Source organism: Canis lupus, chromosome 26, assembly GCF_048164855.1.
Source record: "Canis lupus baileyi chromosome 26, mCanLup2.hap1, whole genome shotgun sequence".
Classification (NCBI taxonomy): Eukaryota; Metazoa; Chordata; class Mammalia; order Carnivora; family Canidae; genus Canis; species Canis lupus.
In genome coordinates this window covers 21,064,262-21,077,028 of record NC_132863.1, presented here as the reverse complement: position 1 = coordinate 21,077,028, position 12,767 = coordinate 21,064,262, and the positions used below count along the sequence as shown (strand labels likewise).

The 12,767-nt window shown below is 53.8% G+C and overlaps 1 protein-coding gene across 2 annotated transcripts in view; it reads left to right on the top strand.

The window, feature by feature from the left end:
• Positions 1-9,620, top strand: part of STK35 (serine/threonine kinase 35) — a 44,469-nt gene extending 34,849 nt beyond the window's left edge. For both annotated transcript variants that reach the window (XM_072800309.1, XM_072800308.1), the window contains exon 4: positions 4,890-9,620. The gene's annotated coding sequence lies outside the window, so the exon portion shown is untranslated. The remainder of the gene's footprint in view (positions 1-4,889) is intronic.
• The last annotated feature ends 3,147 nt before the right edge of the window (positions 9,621-12,767 follow it).

Here is a 12,767-nt window from a genome sequence, read left to right as displayed (position 1 = left end):
GATTTGAACCCAGGACCGTCACCACAGCTTGTACTGTTTCCCCCGAGAGAGCACTTGAGGAAAGACGCTCAACTGAAACGTAGCTGAATCTCTAGGCTCCTAGAGATTCTTATACCCTGCCACTGCCAGACTTAAACATTTGGAAGGATGGTACAGACAGGGAACCACCGCCATTTAGTTTCATCTAAAAATGACATTTTGACATCAACAAAGTAGGAGGACCACGCTTCTAGAGTACAGGATAGCCTTCTCTTTCCCTAGATGATCATGTCTGTGGGCCGAGGGGTAGGGGAGGTGGTGGGTGGGGGAACCCATGAATCCCATCCTCTCCCCACTTCTTGTTCTCCAAACTGCTGGTGGCGTTAATGGGAGCCCAAACAACTGCTTAGCTGGCAGAGGAACTTGCTAGAAGTCTGCTCATAGCCTGGTGGCTCCACTCCTCCAATGTGCTCTAGACACCAGACTTGTGCAGAAATACCTACAAGCCCTCCATGAACCCTTTTCTGAGTGAATGTGTTTATAAATGAAGGGATTAAGTGGGTTTTAAACTCCACTTAACCTCTTGTCTCTCCAGGAAGGGATTTTCCAGGACAGTTAATGCTAAAAGTAGGAGCCGTGGGCAGACCCTGTCCTCTCCCACCCATTAGCTGTGCAGCCCTTCTCTCTGGGCATCGGTGCAACTGGGCAACCGGAGCGCCTACCTCATAGGGTTGTGGAGGTGAGATGGGGCAGTAGCCATAACACGGAGGCTCCGTGTGGGAACATGGTTAGTGGGAAGCAGCATGGAAGAGCTGAAAGTTGCCCTAATAGGGTTGTTCCCTACAAAGCCCTTGGAATGTTCGATGCTGGGTGAGCAATTGCTGTGACTATAATTACAGAGAAATAAGGTCAGAAGTGCTGAGGGAGCTGCAGGGACCACGGGCAGAGTCCGAGCGGGAAGCCCGGGCGGTGAGTGGCACTGGGCCTGCGGGGACGAATCGCTGGTTCTGTGGCTCAGCAGCTCTGTGCATGGGCCCAGCTGCTCCACCTCTCTGGGCCCATCCCCTTGTTAAAATGGGGCAGTCATCCTCACAAAATGAGATGATCAGAAAGGCGAAAGAGGGGGTGTGCTGCTGACATCACGCAGAGGTTAATCACACAAGGCAGGCCCAGGTCGGAGCTGGTCACTGGGAGTCAGGGAGCCGAGGGGTGACATCTGCTCAGGTGAAGTCGGAAGCTCCTCCAGCCCTCGAGCCCTCCCTTCCCCGGGCTGGGCCCTTAAACCATCTACTGCCCCAGCATGTGCCTGGGAGGGGCTGCTGCTATAACCCAGGACCATGCAGTCTGAGCCCTTTTCATGGCTGTAGAGCCTCTCTCCCTGGTGATACAGCTGCCACCACTGGCTCCCTGAGGCAGGTGGCAGGTGGGCCGTCTATAAAAGGACCAACCCCGAAGGCCCGGCCCTCTCCCTGAGAGAAAGAGAGCCCTCTTTCTTGGCCCTGTCCCTGGGAGAGAAGCAGACCCAGACCTGTAGGCTGTCCTGAGGCATCCTACAGGAGGATGGGACCCAGTGCCAAAGTCAGGGGAGGGTGGAGGAGCCTGTGGGAAATGTCAGCCTGGCTTCCTGGCAAGGGACCCAGTGATTACAGCGGTCATTACACGCTGGTGTCTCAGGAGTTCTTGCAGAGAGCTCTGCTGTTGGTTTGACCTTCCGTGGGCACACTCTGTTCTGCTGGTTTATTATGTAAAAGGAGACTTCTGGCCTCTGAATCTCTCTGCCTCCCTGACCACTGCTTTTCTGCTGCTATGGGCCACCTTCCTGCTGATGGGCATCCCTTTGAGTAGGTTGTCCTTAGCTTGGGTCCTGCAAGGGATGGAGGAAAGCAGTGCTGAAAATGTCCTAACTGGTCCAAGAGATTATCTTAGCAGATAACACGTTAGCATACAGTTTCCTGGGCTTTTCTTGTTGTATTTCACAAGGACTTGGATGGTGAGGTTCCCCTCGAGCCTCCCCCCGGCTCCTGGTTGCTCTGCTTTGTCCTGAAAGCATAAGAAGGCCTAGGCATGCTGAATAAGCCAGAGCTCGAGATAGCTTCTAGGTCAGCCCGGGATGTGCTTCTGGTAATTTTATTTTGCCAAGTCAGAAACTGGGATACAAGACCCACCAATGGATTTTGTTGTTGTTGTTGATTGAGGAGACTTAACAGACAGGGAAACAAGCAGCAGAGGTGGAGGCTGAGAAAACCACTGTTTTCTTCCAGATGAAATACTTTTCCGGCACCTTTATAATTCATCCCCACTTTACTCCTTGCCTTGCGCTGGAGGAAGAAACTGTACAATCTGACCTCACCTGACAGCTACAGAAAATTCTCCACTGCCCACTGTGTGTGGAAGAGCCCAGAAGAGAGCCTGGGTCTAGGCTCTTGGCCTGCTATTCCAGGGACCTTTCTTTGGGGCTGCCAGCTCTTCTCATCCCTTAGAGTGCTCTGTTTTTGCCATTGCAAAGTAAAGCATGGCAATGTGATATGTACTCAATATGCACCAGGGGAAGGAGAAAATACACATGTGACAAGTACAACATTTTGATGCATTTCTTGACAGATATTCCTACACATGGAGGTTTTTTGTTTATTACATAGTTCTGCCCATACTGTACGCCGCAGGAAGGCGGAGCCTGCTTGTTCCTTCCCCTTAAGCCGGGGAAGTGCTTCTGCCGTAATGTCAGAATGCCACCTGCCTTCTCATTTCCTCTGTAATACATCACTGAGTGGATAGATTGTTTGCTTCAGTCTTTTCTTTTTGGATTTGTGGGTTGTTGCCTCGTACTTTAGATCACCCTTCAATGAACGTCTTTATTTGTGAAGTCCTTTACACATGTAAGGTGACCAGTCAAGCTGGGTCTCCGGAAGTGGAATTTTAGGGTCTAGAGGTCGAAAATTACCTGAGGCTCTGAAAATACCTGGCCAGATGGCTTTCCAGAAGGCACTGGTACACTTCTCTGGCAGGCCTTGCATCCCTTCCATGCCACACTCACCCACCTAGGAGCAGTTTGGGTGGTCCAGTGACTGCGGACTACATCCTGTCCAAACCTAACACATCCATCATCTCCAGTTGGGGACGAGGACAGGATGGGCTCATGGAGTGAGTCAGTTCCTGCTGTGGACCAGGTACTTGATAGTTGTTACTCTAGTCAGACTTCAAAGAAGAGCCATTTCTCACAGAGGCACAGGTTGAGGGTAGGAAGCAAACATTCACAGACAAGTGAGGCTCAGCATTGCCGGACCCCACTGCCTCCCATGAGGACTAGCCGAGTGTCTTCCCTGAGAGCTGAGGACAATAGGCCCATGTGGTCAGACTGCACAGGTGCCAAGTGATGGTGAGGAGGATGCAGGGTTGGGAGGGCACACCTTTTCGGGCTGCGTGGAGTTTACACAAGAGTGAAGCCAGGGGACACCTGGATGGTTCAGGACCCTGAGTGTCTGCCTTTGGCTCAGATTGTGATCCCGGGGTCCTGGGATCAAGTCCTGCATCGGACTCCCTCCTCTGCCTGTGTCTCTGCCTCTCCTTCTATCTCATGAATAAATAAATACCCTCCCCCCCAAAAAAAAAATGAAGCCAGAGCAGGGGGGGATTTGGAGGGATTTCCAGCATGCCATGGAAGACTGCTCTGATTCCATTGTTCAGGGTGAGAGCAGGCACTCTGAAAGCCCAAGATGAGTCCATGTGCCGCGTAGATGAAGCATTGTTGCCCTGGGTGCCTGCCTAGGATGGGGTTCTACGTGGCCCTGATTGAGCAGCTCGGGCTGCGACAGCGGGCTGGTGGCAGTCGCTGGCTCGAGGCTGATCTCCATAGGCTCTTGTGTTCTAGGCCTGCACTAAGACGGGTCCCTGAAAGGCTGGTAGCTGGTCTTGTTCATGAGGCTGGCACCCAGCAATTCCCAAAGAATAGCTAATCATAATAGGACCAGGCACTGCGTCAAGTTCTGTGTATTCATTTGGCCCTCATAATAACCTGTGATTCGGTACAGGAAACAAGACCAAGGAGCAAAGGGCTTAAATTTGCCACAGTCAAGTGGCAGAACCTGTTAATGGCCACAGGTTCTGGCTCTAGGACCTCGTTCTTTTTTTTTTTTTTTTTTTTCTTTTTTAAGGATTTTATTTGACAGAGCAGAAGGGCAGGGATGGTGAGCAAGCAGAGGGAGAAGCAGGTTTCCTGCTGAGCAAGAGCAAGGAGCCCAACGTGGGGCTCGATCCCAGGACCCTGAGATCAATGACCTGAGCCGAAGGCAGGCACTTAACCAACTGAGCCACCCAGAGCCCCCAGAACCTCATTCTTAACCCAACTCCCAAATCACCCCTGCCCCTGGCTGTGGGATTCTGGCCCCTTTTGAGACCTAAGAGCTTTGGTTAACTCAGACAGGTTCTTAGGGGGCTGAGTCTCACTTGTCTGTGAAATAGGATAAACACAAGCGTGCGCATGAAGCTTCAATACAGCACAATTAGGGCAAGGAGGGAAGGGGGCTGAAGTCTGGAAAGACTGATGGCTAGGGTCCCATGGCATCTTTTCCTAGTAGTGCAGGGATGGGGTTCGTGATAGGATTTTGTAGCCACAGCCAGCAGGCCTGGGTTCCCAGCCAGGGTCTGCTTCTCTGTCAGTATGATGTTTAATCATGTGACTTAACCCGTGCCTCAGTTTCCCTGGGAGAATAATGTGTGTCAATGGCAGGACGGTTGTAGGGAATCTAGAGTCACTCCCTGTAAGGTATTTAGAAACCTCCCCAGCCCATCACAGCTCCTGCCGTCTCTGGGATGGGTGCTGGCCTCTAGTCTGGCATCTGGAGCTTGGAGGTACCCCGAGCCCACCAGCCTAGTGTCCATTTATCCCCTGCCTTCTGTCTTCTGTCTTCCAGGTTGATCCTCGGGACCCACAGTCTCATCGTGTCTCACACAGAGGACGGCAGAGGGTGCAGGCAGTGGCTTGGTCAGTTGGTGATCTCCCAACAGCTGGATCTCCGGCAATGTGAAGCTTTTGTTTGGGTTTCCCTCCCACTCCTTTTAGTTTTGCTTAATTTTTTAAAATCTTATTTTATTTTTTGTCCTTTTTTTTTTTCTCCTTTTTTAATTTAAACGATTAAGACTTCAGAAGAGCAGGAAACTATGCTACAGAGAAACAACATGGACAAAGCATATGTATAAATTTCATTGTTAATTTTTATAAGGGGTTAGGGAGCTATGTTGTTTTGTTCCTTTATTTTCCCTCTATCTCCTTTGTTTCACCCACCCCTTGGTTCTGCTTAGAACACCTCACTTCCCCAGAGAAGGCCTGCCTTTCTGTGGAGAACCAGGCCGGGTCCCAGAACATGAGCGAGACTTGAAGACAGGAGGCAGCCGGACCCCCCGGGGGCTGCTCCTGGCCAGCCCTCGGGCCTTACAAATGGTCCGAGGCGAAGAACCACCTGAAAGAGGAAGAAGACAGGGTTTGGCCAGGAGGACGCAGAAAAGAAAGTCTAAACTGCGGGTTTGTTCTCCTTCAGCTGCTGGAAGACCTGGGCCACACCAGGACTCGCAGTAGTGGGAGTCCATTCCCTCTTCTGCCCTTTATAACCAGGAGTACTGGGGGGGAGGGGAGGGAAAGGCGATGGGGGGCCTACAGAGGTGACTATTCCCCACTTCCCAGTGGTCAAGCGCCAGCCCAGTCTAGCTCTACAAGCCTACCTTTCTGTTAGTGGTTTCCCTCCCAGAGGAAGACCCCCAGGAAAAAACTGTCGTGCCAAACCTCTGCCTGGGACATGGCTGGGTCTTCGGTGGGCATCTGTCACTCCTGTGAGGACAGCACCCATCACCTCCTGCCTCTTGGATCATCTCCTTCCCATGTGTGCCCGCCAAACATTCTGGTTGTCACAGAGACCACCTAAGTCCCAGAGATCTGGTTGTGACCTGGCCATAAGAACAGGGTGTCCTGAACTGGCTGCCACTGTCATCTCCTTGCAGTGAAGGGTGTGTCCCCTGCACGTGGGCCCGTGGAGTCAGAGTCGGCGACAGTGTCAAGCGCCATCTCCCTCACCCCCAGGGACTCACTGTTAGATGCCCTCCCTCAGCATAAACGTGTCTGGTGGGAAAAGAATAGACCTGCCAAGAGCAGGGAGGGGATGAGTTAGGAACACCACTACCCCCACCCTCCACCCCCCGCAGCTGTCAGGTGTCCATTTGTGGCCTGCCACCACCTTAGAGCTTCCCCAGCGTGGCCCTATTGACCTCAGCACCAGCGTCTGTGTGGCCACAGTCTGTGTGGCCATCTGGCCCTCTGCGGCTCTCACACTGCTCCCTCCTCTCGGGCTTCTGAACCGGAGTGTTTGTCCCTCAAAGGGGCAAGTGGCTGGGCCTATGTTGTCCCTTTCACCCACAAGCTACTGGGACATCTCCAAAGGCTTTCCCCCCCTTTACAGTCAAGCAAGACAGGGTCTCAGGGGGAAGGGGAAAGGAATTCTTTTATGTTCATTTTTTGTTTTATCTAAACCAGCATAGGATTGATAGGGGAGGCAGTCAGAAATTGTTCGGGTTGGTGTGTGACCAAGGAGGGGGGCTTTTCCCCCAAAGCGGCAGTCCTTTGGCCCTGGGCATTTGGGACAGACTAAGGCAACACCAGCCCAAACTTGCAAACTCACCACGTGTTTGCTGGCATCCTCTCACCCTTTCTCAAGCCCCTTAAATACCAAGGCAGCCGGTTGGCCACAGTTAGGGCAGCGGGTGGGAGCCATGCCTTTCCCTTCCTTGTGAAATCCTTTGTGCCCGCCTGCACCCTGGCTCCCTTCTGGCTTCTGGGGCCTCCAGGAGTGTGCCCTGAACTCCCCCTGAGAGGGTAGGGAGCACAGCTTCCCTGCCTGCAGCTCACTCCCCTTCTCTGCTTGTGCCCCCCACCCCCGCCCTCCCTGGCTGCAGCCCCTTCTGCAGCCCCGTCTGCAGGTCCCAGGTAAAGGCTCAGGCCTAACAAGGTATTCCCTTTCCTTTGACTTTTCCTCTGCCCTCCCAGGGCTCTATCCTCCATCTGGATCAGGTCTCAGAGCTGGGGTAGTCCCCCTGTTATTTCTCTTGGCATCAGAGTAACCCATGTAGGTCATAGGATGTCTCTCTGCCTTCAGGGCAAGACAGGCAGCCTGGGAGGGGTGGCAGGCTTCTACACACCCTGGTCTTGCAGGACTCGGCCTACCCTTGCTTGGTGGCAGGGCCTCCCTCCCTGGCTCACCACGGCCAACTCCTTAGCCCCGAGTGCCTGTCTCTCCCTCCTGTCTGCACCCCCCCCCCATCCCTGCTCCCTGCTCCCTGCTTTGCCCAGCTTAGGTGCCCAGGTGGTCAGGTGGACGGCAGCCCAAAGTAAACACCGGCTCTGCCCACAGCCAGTGGACTAGCCGTGATTAGACCCGGTTAGTTCCCATCCACTTCTCAGCCACCCCACCCCCAGCAGTCCCGCTGTGGCCCAGCCTCCTGCCTCTTCCTGCCCTTCATTCCCTCCACCTGCATCTGCCACCTCACCTCAGCATCACCACATCCGTAAGGCCTGTCCAAGTTCTAGGAGTTTCCAAACCTTAAAATAGTGGTCATTCTTTTCTCCTTGGATCTGTGAACCAGTTAGTCCGTAGTGGGGAGGTTCTGGGCCTGAGACCCAGTGGGTCTTAAGCTCAGTTTCCCCACCGGCAAGAGGACTCAGCAAGACAGATCATAGTGCCTTATCCCATGCCCTCCCTTGACCAGACCTGCTGGCTCAGCTGGAGGTCGGCAGTGTCCTCCCTACCTGTCCTCCTGGCACTTAAACTTCACTCCCACCCACAGAGAGCCATGAGGAAAGGGTCCCCTCCCACCCCAGTCGTTGCCCAATCCTTCCCCGAGGCTGCAGCCAGGCACAGGGCTCCCTGCCACCACCAGGGTACTAGCAGCAGCTTTAGCTGGGGACAGAAAAACCATGCTTCCACCAGGTGTTCTCTCTCTGCCTCTCACAACCCAGCAGGTCCCCTGCCTCTTACCTCTAGCCAGGAGGATGCCACAGTCTGTGCGTTCAAGCCTGGCTCTGGCTGACCCCTTTCTGGGCACCGGGGACTAAGGCTTCAGGCCTTAGCCCCTCCACTCATCCCAGAGGCATTGGGACAGGAGAGTGAGAACTCTGGCCTCCCACCTTGCTGTGGTTTGGCCCCCTGTCGGCTGCCTTTAGGAGGGAGCTATTCATTGTTTACTTAAGAAATACCCTGTTTACAGCTGGAGGAGAAATGTACCCAACACTGGCGGAGAGCTGACTCCTGGCCTGGCCTCCTGTCCAGCACTGCCAGTGGTCGTCCCAGAGCGAATGAAGGTGGAGACGGGAGGGGCGCGCGCCCAGCACTCCCTCTGCTCCCGACCCTGCGGTGCTAAGACCACTCACCACCTTCCTCGCAGCCTTCTCACCCCCCCGGACATTCCCTGCCTCAACCATTCCCTTCCTCCAAGGTTCTCTGCACCTTGACATATCAGCTGTCTCCTAGAAAACCAGTGTTTGGAGCAATAACATTATTTTTGCTTGAGTCATTTTTTCTAAGAAAAGGTTAAAAAGCTGGCACTGTAGGAACATTCTATGTTCTATGTTTCTGTGTTGCAGCTTACCTTTTTAGAAGACAGATCTTGATGGATGCCTGGGTTTCAGCCTCAGAGTATCTTTTGGAAACTCGGAACAACAGAAGTTGGGCATCCACCCCCTATGAAGGGAACCCCAAACTCTGTGCCCTCACCTTGCTCCATGCTGCCTGGGCCCCTGGCCCTACCCAACAAGAGCGCCTCTCACCTTTGATCCTCCTTGCACCCCTGCCCCACGATACACACACATCTGGGGGCACTGGTGGCTCTTGGGCTGTTGCTTCCCCCCAATTCCTTTCCCCTTCTTTAGCCTGTGTTGGCCCCCAGACAGGCATGGTGTGACTGGAGGACCCCCTGACAATAGACAAGCTTGGGGCTGAGGCTGTCCTCCCACACTGGGCTGAGGCACAGCCTTTGGGACACCAGGCTGGCCCTGATCCTGCCTGCCAGGCTCGGAGGATGGGGATTCCTGTCCAGGGAGATGCTCCTCAGTGGGGAGCTAGGAGGTGGGACACGAGGGTTGGCAAATGTCAGCTTCCAATGGCCACCATCAAGAGGTGAACCCACTGCCATCGGTCGCCCGGAGGTCCCCACATCTTTTTCCAAGAGAGGCCACAAGTGGAAGGGAGTTTGTTCAGGAACACTTTAAAGAAATCTTTTGTGCCCAAGGGGGCCTCTCCCATCAGAGCCAGGGAGTATGTTGCAAGGATTCAGCACTCACCATGGGGCTGACTTGGGTGTGAGGGAGGCACAGAGTAACCCAGGCACAGAGTTAGCTTCAAATACTAGTTAATAAATCTATTTTTCTTTATTTTCTTTTTTTGCACAGAAGCTGGTAATCTAGGACCTTCGTGTGAACAACTTTATATGAATATTTTTTGTACTTGGTTTACTTGGGTTGGTATGATACATTATATTTAAGTTCCTTGAACACTGTGGATTCCCCCTAATGTGTATGAATGACTGAGGCTTTGTAAATTAAGGGACGTTTGTGTGAATAAAGTTACTTGATGGGGTCAGAGAAGCCATATGTGATTTGAAAATGAGTGCTTTGTGTTTTTGTTGCCGCCCGTCCTTGGGGGGAGGGAGAAGCCAGCCCCCCAGCTCCCAGTCCTCGTGGCTGAGCAGCACCAGAGCAAGGGACACCTGGCTGCTGGCAGAGAAAACTGCCTGGTGGCCTTGGACTAGCCTTCCCACCCCACCCTGGGAGCAGGCCCTCAGAAGGAGGAACCCGCCCAGGGCACAGGAATCCACACCAGCCTGGGCAGCTGTCACAGGGATTCCCCTCCAGCCCCAGCACTGCTTCTGCAACTTTTGCCCTCAGGATTTTTATCCTAGAGATAAGAGAAGTCCCCAGACTACAGCAGCGGGGGAAGGGAACAGGGCCATCCCTGAAAAGCTCAGGGGGAGCGGTGGGCTCTGGGAGGAGCAGGAGAGAGCACCTTTGAGGGCTGAGGGGGTAACACCCACATCCAGAGAGCAGAGGGCTCTAACTGGGTGAAGCCGCAGTGATGACCTTGATGGAAGAAAGACCGTCTAGCCCATCTCCCCTGGCCTGGCCAGCGGCAGCCACAGCCCATGAGGAATGAGGCCTGGCACTCATTAAAAGCCAGGTGCTTCTGTTAATAGCTACCAGGCCACATGGGAGGTGGGGTAGATGTGTGTCCCTCTGCTGATGAGACAGCTAAAGCCCAGAGTCCTGTGGAGTGCCGGGTGAGTGCTTGGTGCCCCAGGAAAAGGGAACTTCTACCCTTTGCTGGTGAGGACAGGGCATTTAGTCTCACTGCACATCTCTTTTTCTCGAGCAAGATGGCAGTGACAGTGCTCCCTCTAGAACCGTTGAGGCCAAATGGGAACCTCCTGTTGGGCCCAGCACTTAGTAGGCTTTCAACAGATGCTCCTAGAGTTCCCTTCTCCCAGAAAGGCAGGTTTGGGATGTTCCCAGAGTCTGCAAGCCGCTAAGCCCAGGCTCCCGGGCCTGCACAGCCTTCTGGAAAGCTGCTCAGTCTGTAAGGTAAGTGGTGGGCCCCAGTGTTTTACTTGGGGCCCACCACTCGGGCTGCTCGGGGATTGGACCTGTGGACCCAGGAATCATAAAACTGGAGGCCGAGTCAGGCCTCTGGAATGTGTGCCAGAGGAACAGATAAGTCTGCCTTCCTCCCTGATCTGAGAGTGAACACGCCACATTCCAGGCACAGGCTTTGGTGTCTGGGGACGAAGCTTCTTGCAAAGGATCCTTCTGGGCTTAGCCTGGAGCCTGGAGAAGGACGACCCACAAGTTTGCTTTAATAATTTGGCTGAAATAATTCACCCTTTTGAAGCGTACGGGTCAGGCGTTTTTCATATATTCAAAGTTAGTTGTGTAACCATTGCACCGTCCGATTCCAGAACATTCTTCCCACCTCAGAAAAGAAATCACACCCGTTAGCAATCGCTTCTCATCCCCTCCCAAATGCTCACTCCCAGCCCGAGGCAACCGCTAATCTATCTTTTGTAAATGGATTTGCCTATTCTGGACATTCCATGTAAATGGAATCACACACTAAGTGGCCTTTGGTGTCTGGCTCCTCTCACTTCACAGTAGTCTCCAGGCCCATCCATGTCCTCCCGTGTGTCAGTGCTTTGTCCCTGTTTATTGTTGAATCGTACTCCATCGTGTGGAAACACCGTGTTCCCTGTCTCCATGCATCGTTGGTGGACGTTGGATTATTCCTGTTTGGGGCCTCTTAGAAATAATGCTGCTGTGAACCTTTGTGCACAAGTTTCTGCACTGACCTGTGTTTCTGATTGCCTTGGACACCTAACATACGTCGCAGAATTGCTGGTCATACGGTAACTACAGTGGTTGAGGAACCGCCGGATTGCTTTCCAAAGACGCTGCACAATTTCACGTTCCCACCAACAAGGTGCAAAGGTTCTCCTTTTTTCACATCCTCACCAACACTTGCTACTGTCTTTTTTATTGCAGTCATCCTGGTGGGTGTTAGAGAGAGATGTCGACACCATTGTACTACTTATTAATGGCAGATGAGGGGAGAATCGCAAATAGGGACTTTAGAGTCAGATGCAGTCACTGATCCAGCAAGTATTAGGTACCTAGCAGACTGACTCTGCTATGTACTGGCTCCCTTGACCTTGAGACAGATCACCTTTCTGACTTCATTTTCAAATCCAGAAAGTAGTAAATACCCACTTCATGGAAGGGTGGCTGGCGAGACTAAAGGTTTGTCATGCAAACTACGTGGTGGGCACTGCTCAGAGCATTTCCTTGTCCCTGTGTCCTAGGCATGGGGGCTAAGTAGGGCAGGCCTCCGAAATGAGGCTCTCAGGGCTCCCAACATGTTGGGTTCGGCATGGGTGATGAGGAACAGGTCACCGTAACGCAGGGTCCTCCGTTGAGGACGCAGGGTCCGAGCACGCCGAGACACACGAGACACACGCCGAGCAGAGAGGTCTGTGTCACCCAGGCCCTGGGAGGGAGGGCTCTAGGTGTCTGGAGCTCGCTCCCATGGAAGGAGCAGGCAGGCATCTGGGCCCTCACTGACCTCTACTAAACCTGCTCCCGAAGCCTCCCAGGCCCTGCTAGCAAGGAGCCCTGGGTCCAGAGAAAGGAGCCTCAGGACAGGCAGGGCATCCTGGTGGGCCGGGCCAAGCAGGAGGGAAGCTCCAGGGGCTCTGGAGCAAAGACCTGGAGACCTGCTGGAGGTGGGAGGCCTGAGGCCACACTCATCCGTCCAAGCTCCGTGTGGACCCAGCCCTCTCCCACCCCATTGCGGCCCCTGAGCCAGCAGCACCCAGACAGACAGCCCGCAGCGGACGCAGCACCGTCCCTCGCCCTGCGCTGGCCTCTCCACTTGAAGCGTCGCAGCACCTCCCTGGCTCCTGGGAGGTGTATGCCTCACCATATCCCACCCTGAGGAGCTAAACGAGGGTTGATGGCATTTGAGACCCAGCTCTCCATCCAGCCCACACACAGCAGAGCAGGCCAAGGTGCAAGAGCCTCAGTAGATCTTCATTGCACAGAGAATATTACCCAGACCCTCTCCTTGGCCTGTAGAAGGCACTTCTCCACCTGCCGCCTCTCCCCACACTTAATGCTCAGGCCTGCTTGCAGCATTAAGCACCTCCAGGCTCTACCCTCTGGCCTGTTGGGCCTTATTGCTGTCCCTCCCTTCCTTCCTTCCTTCCTT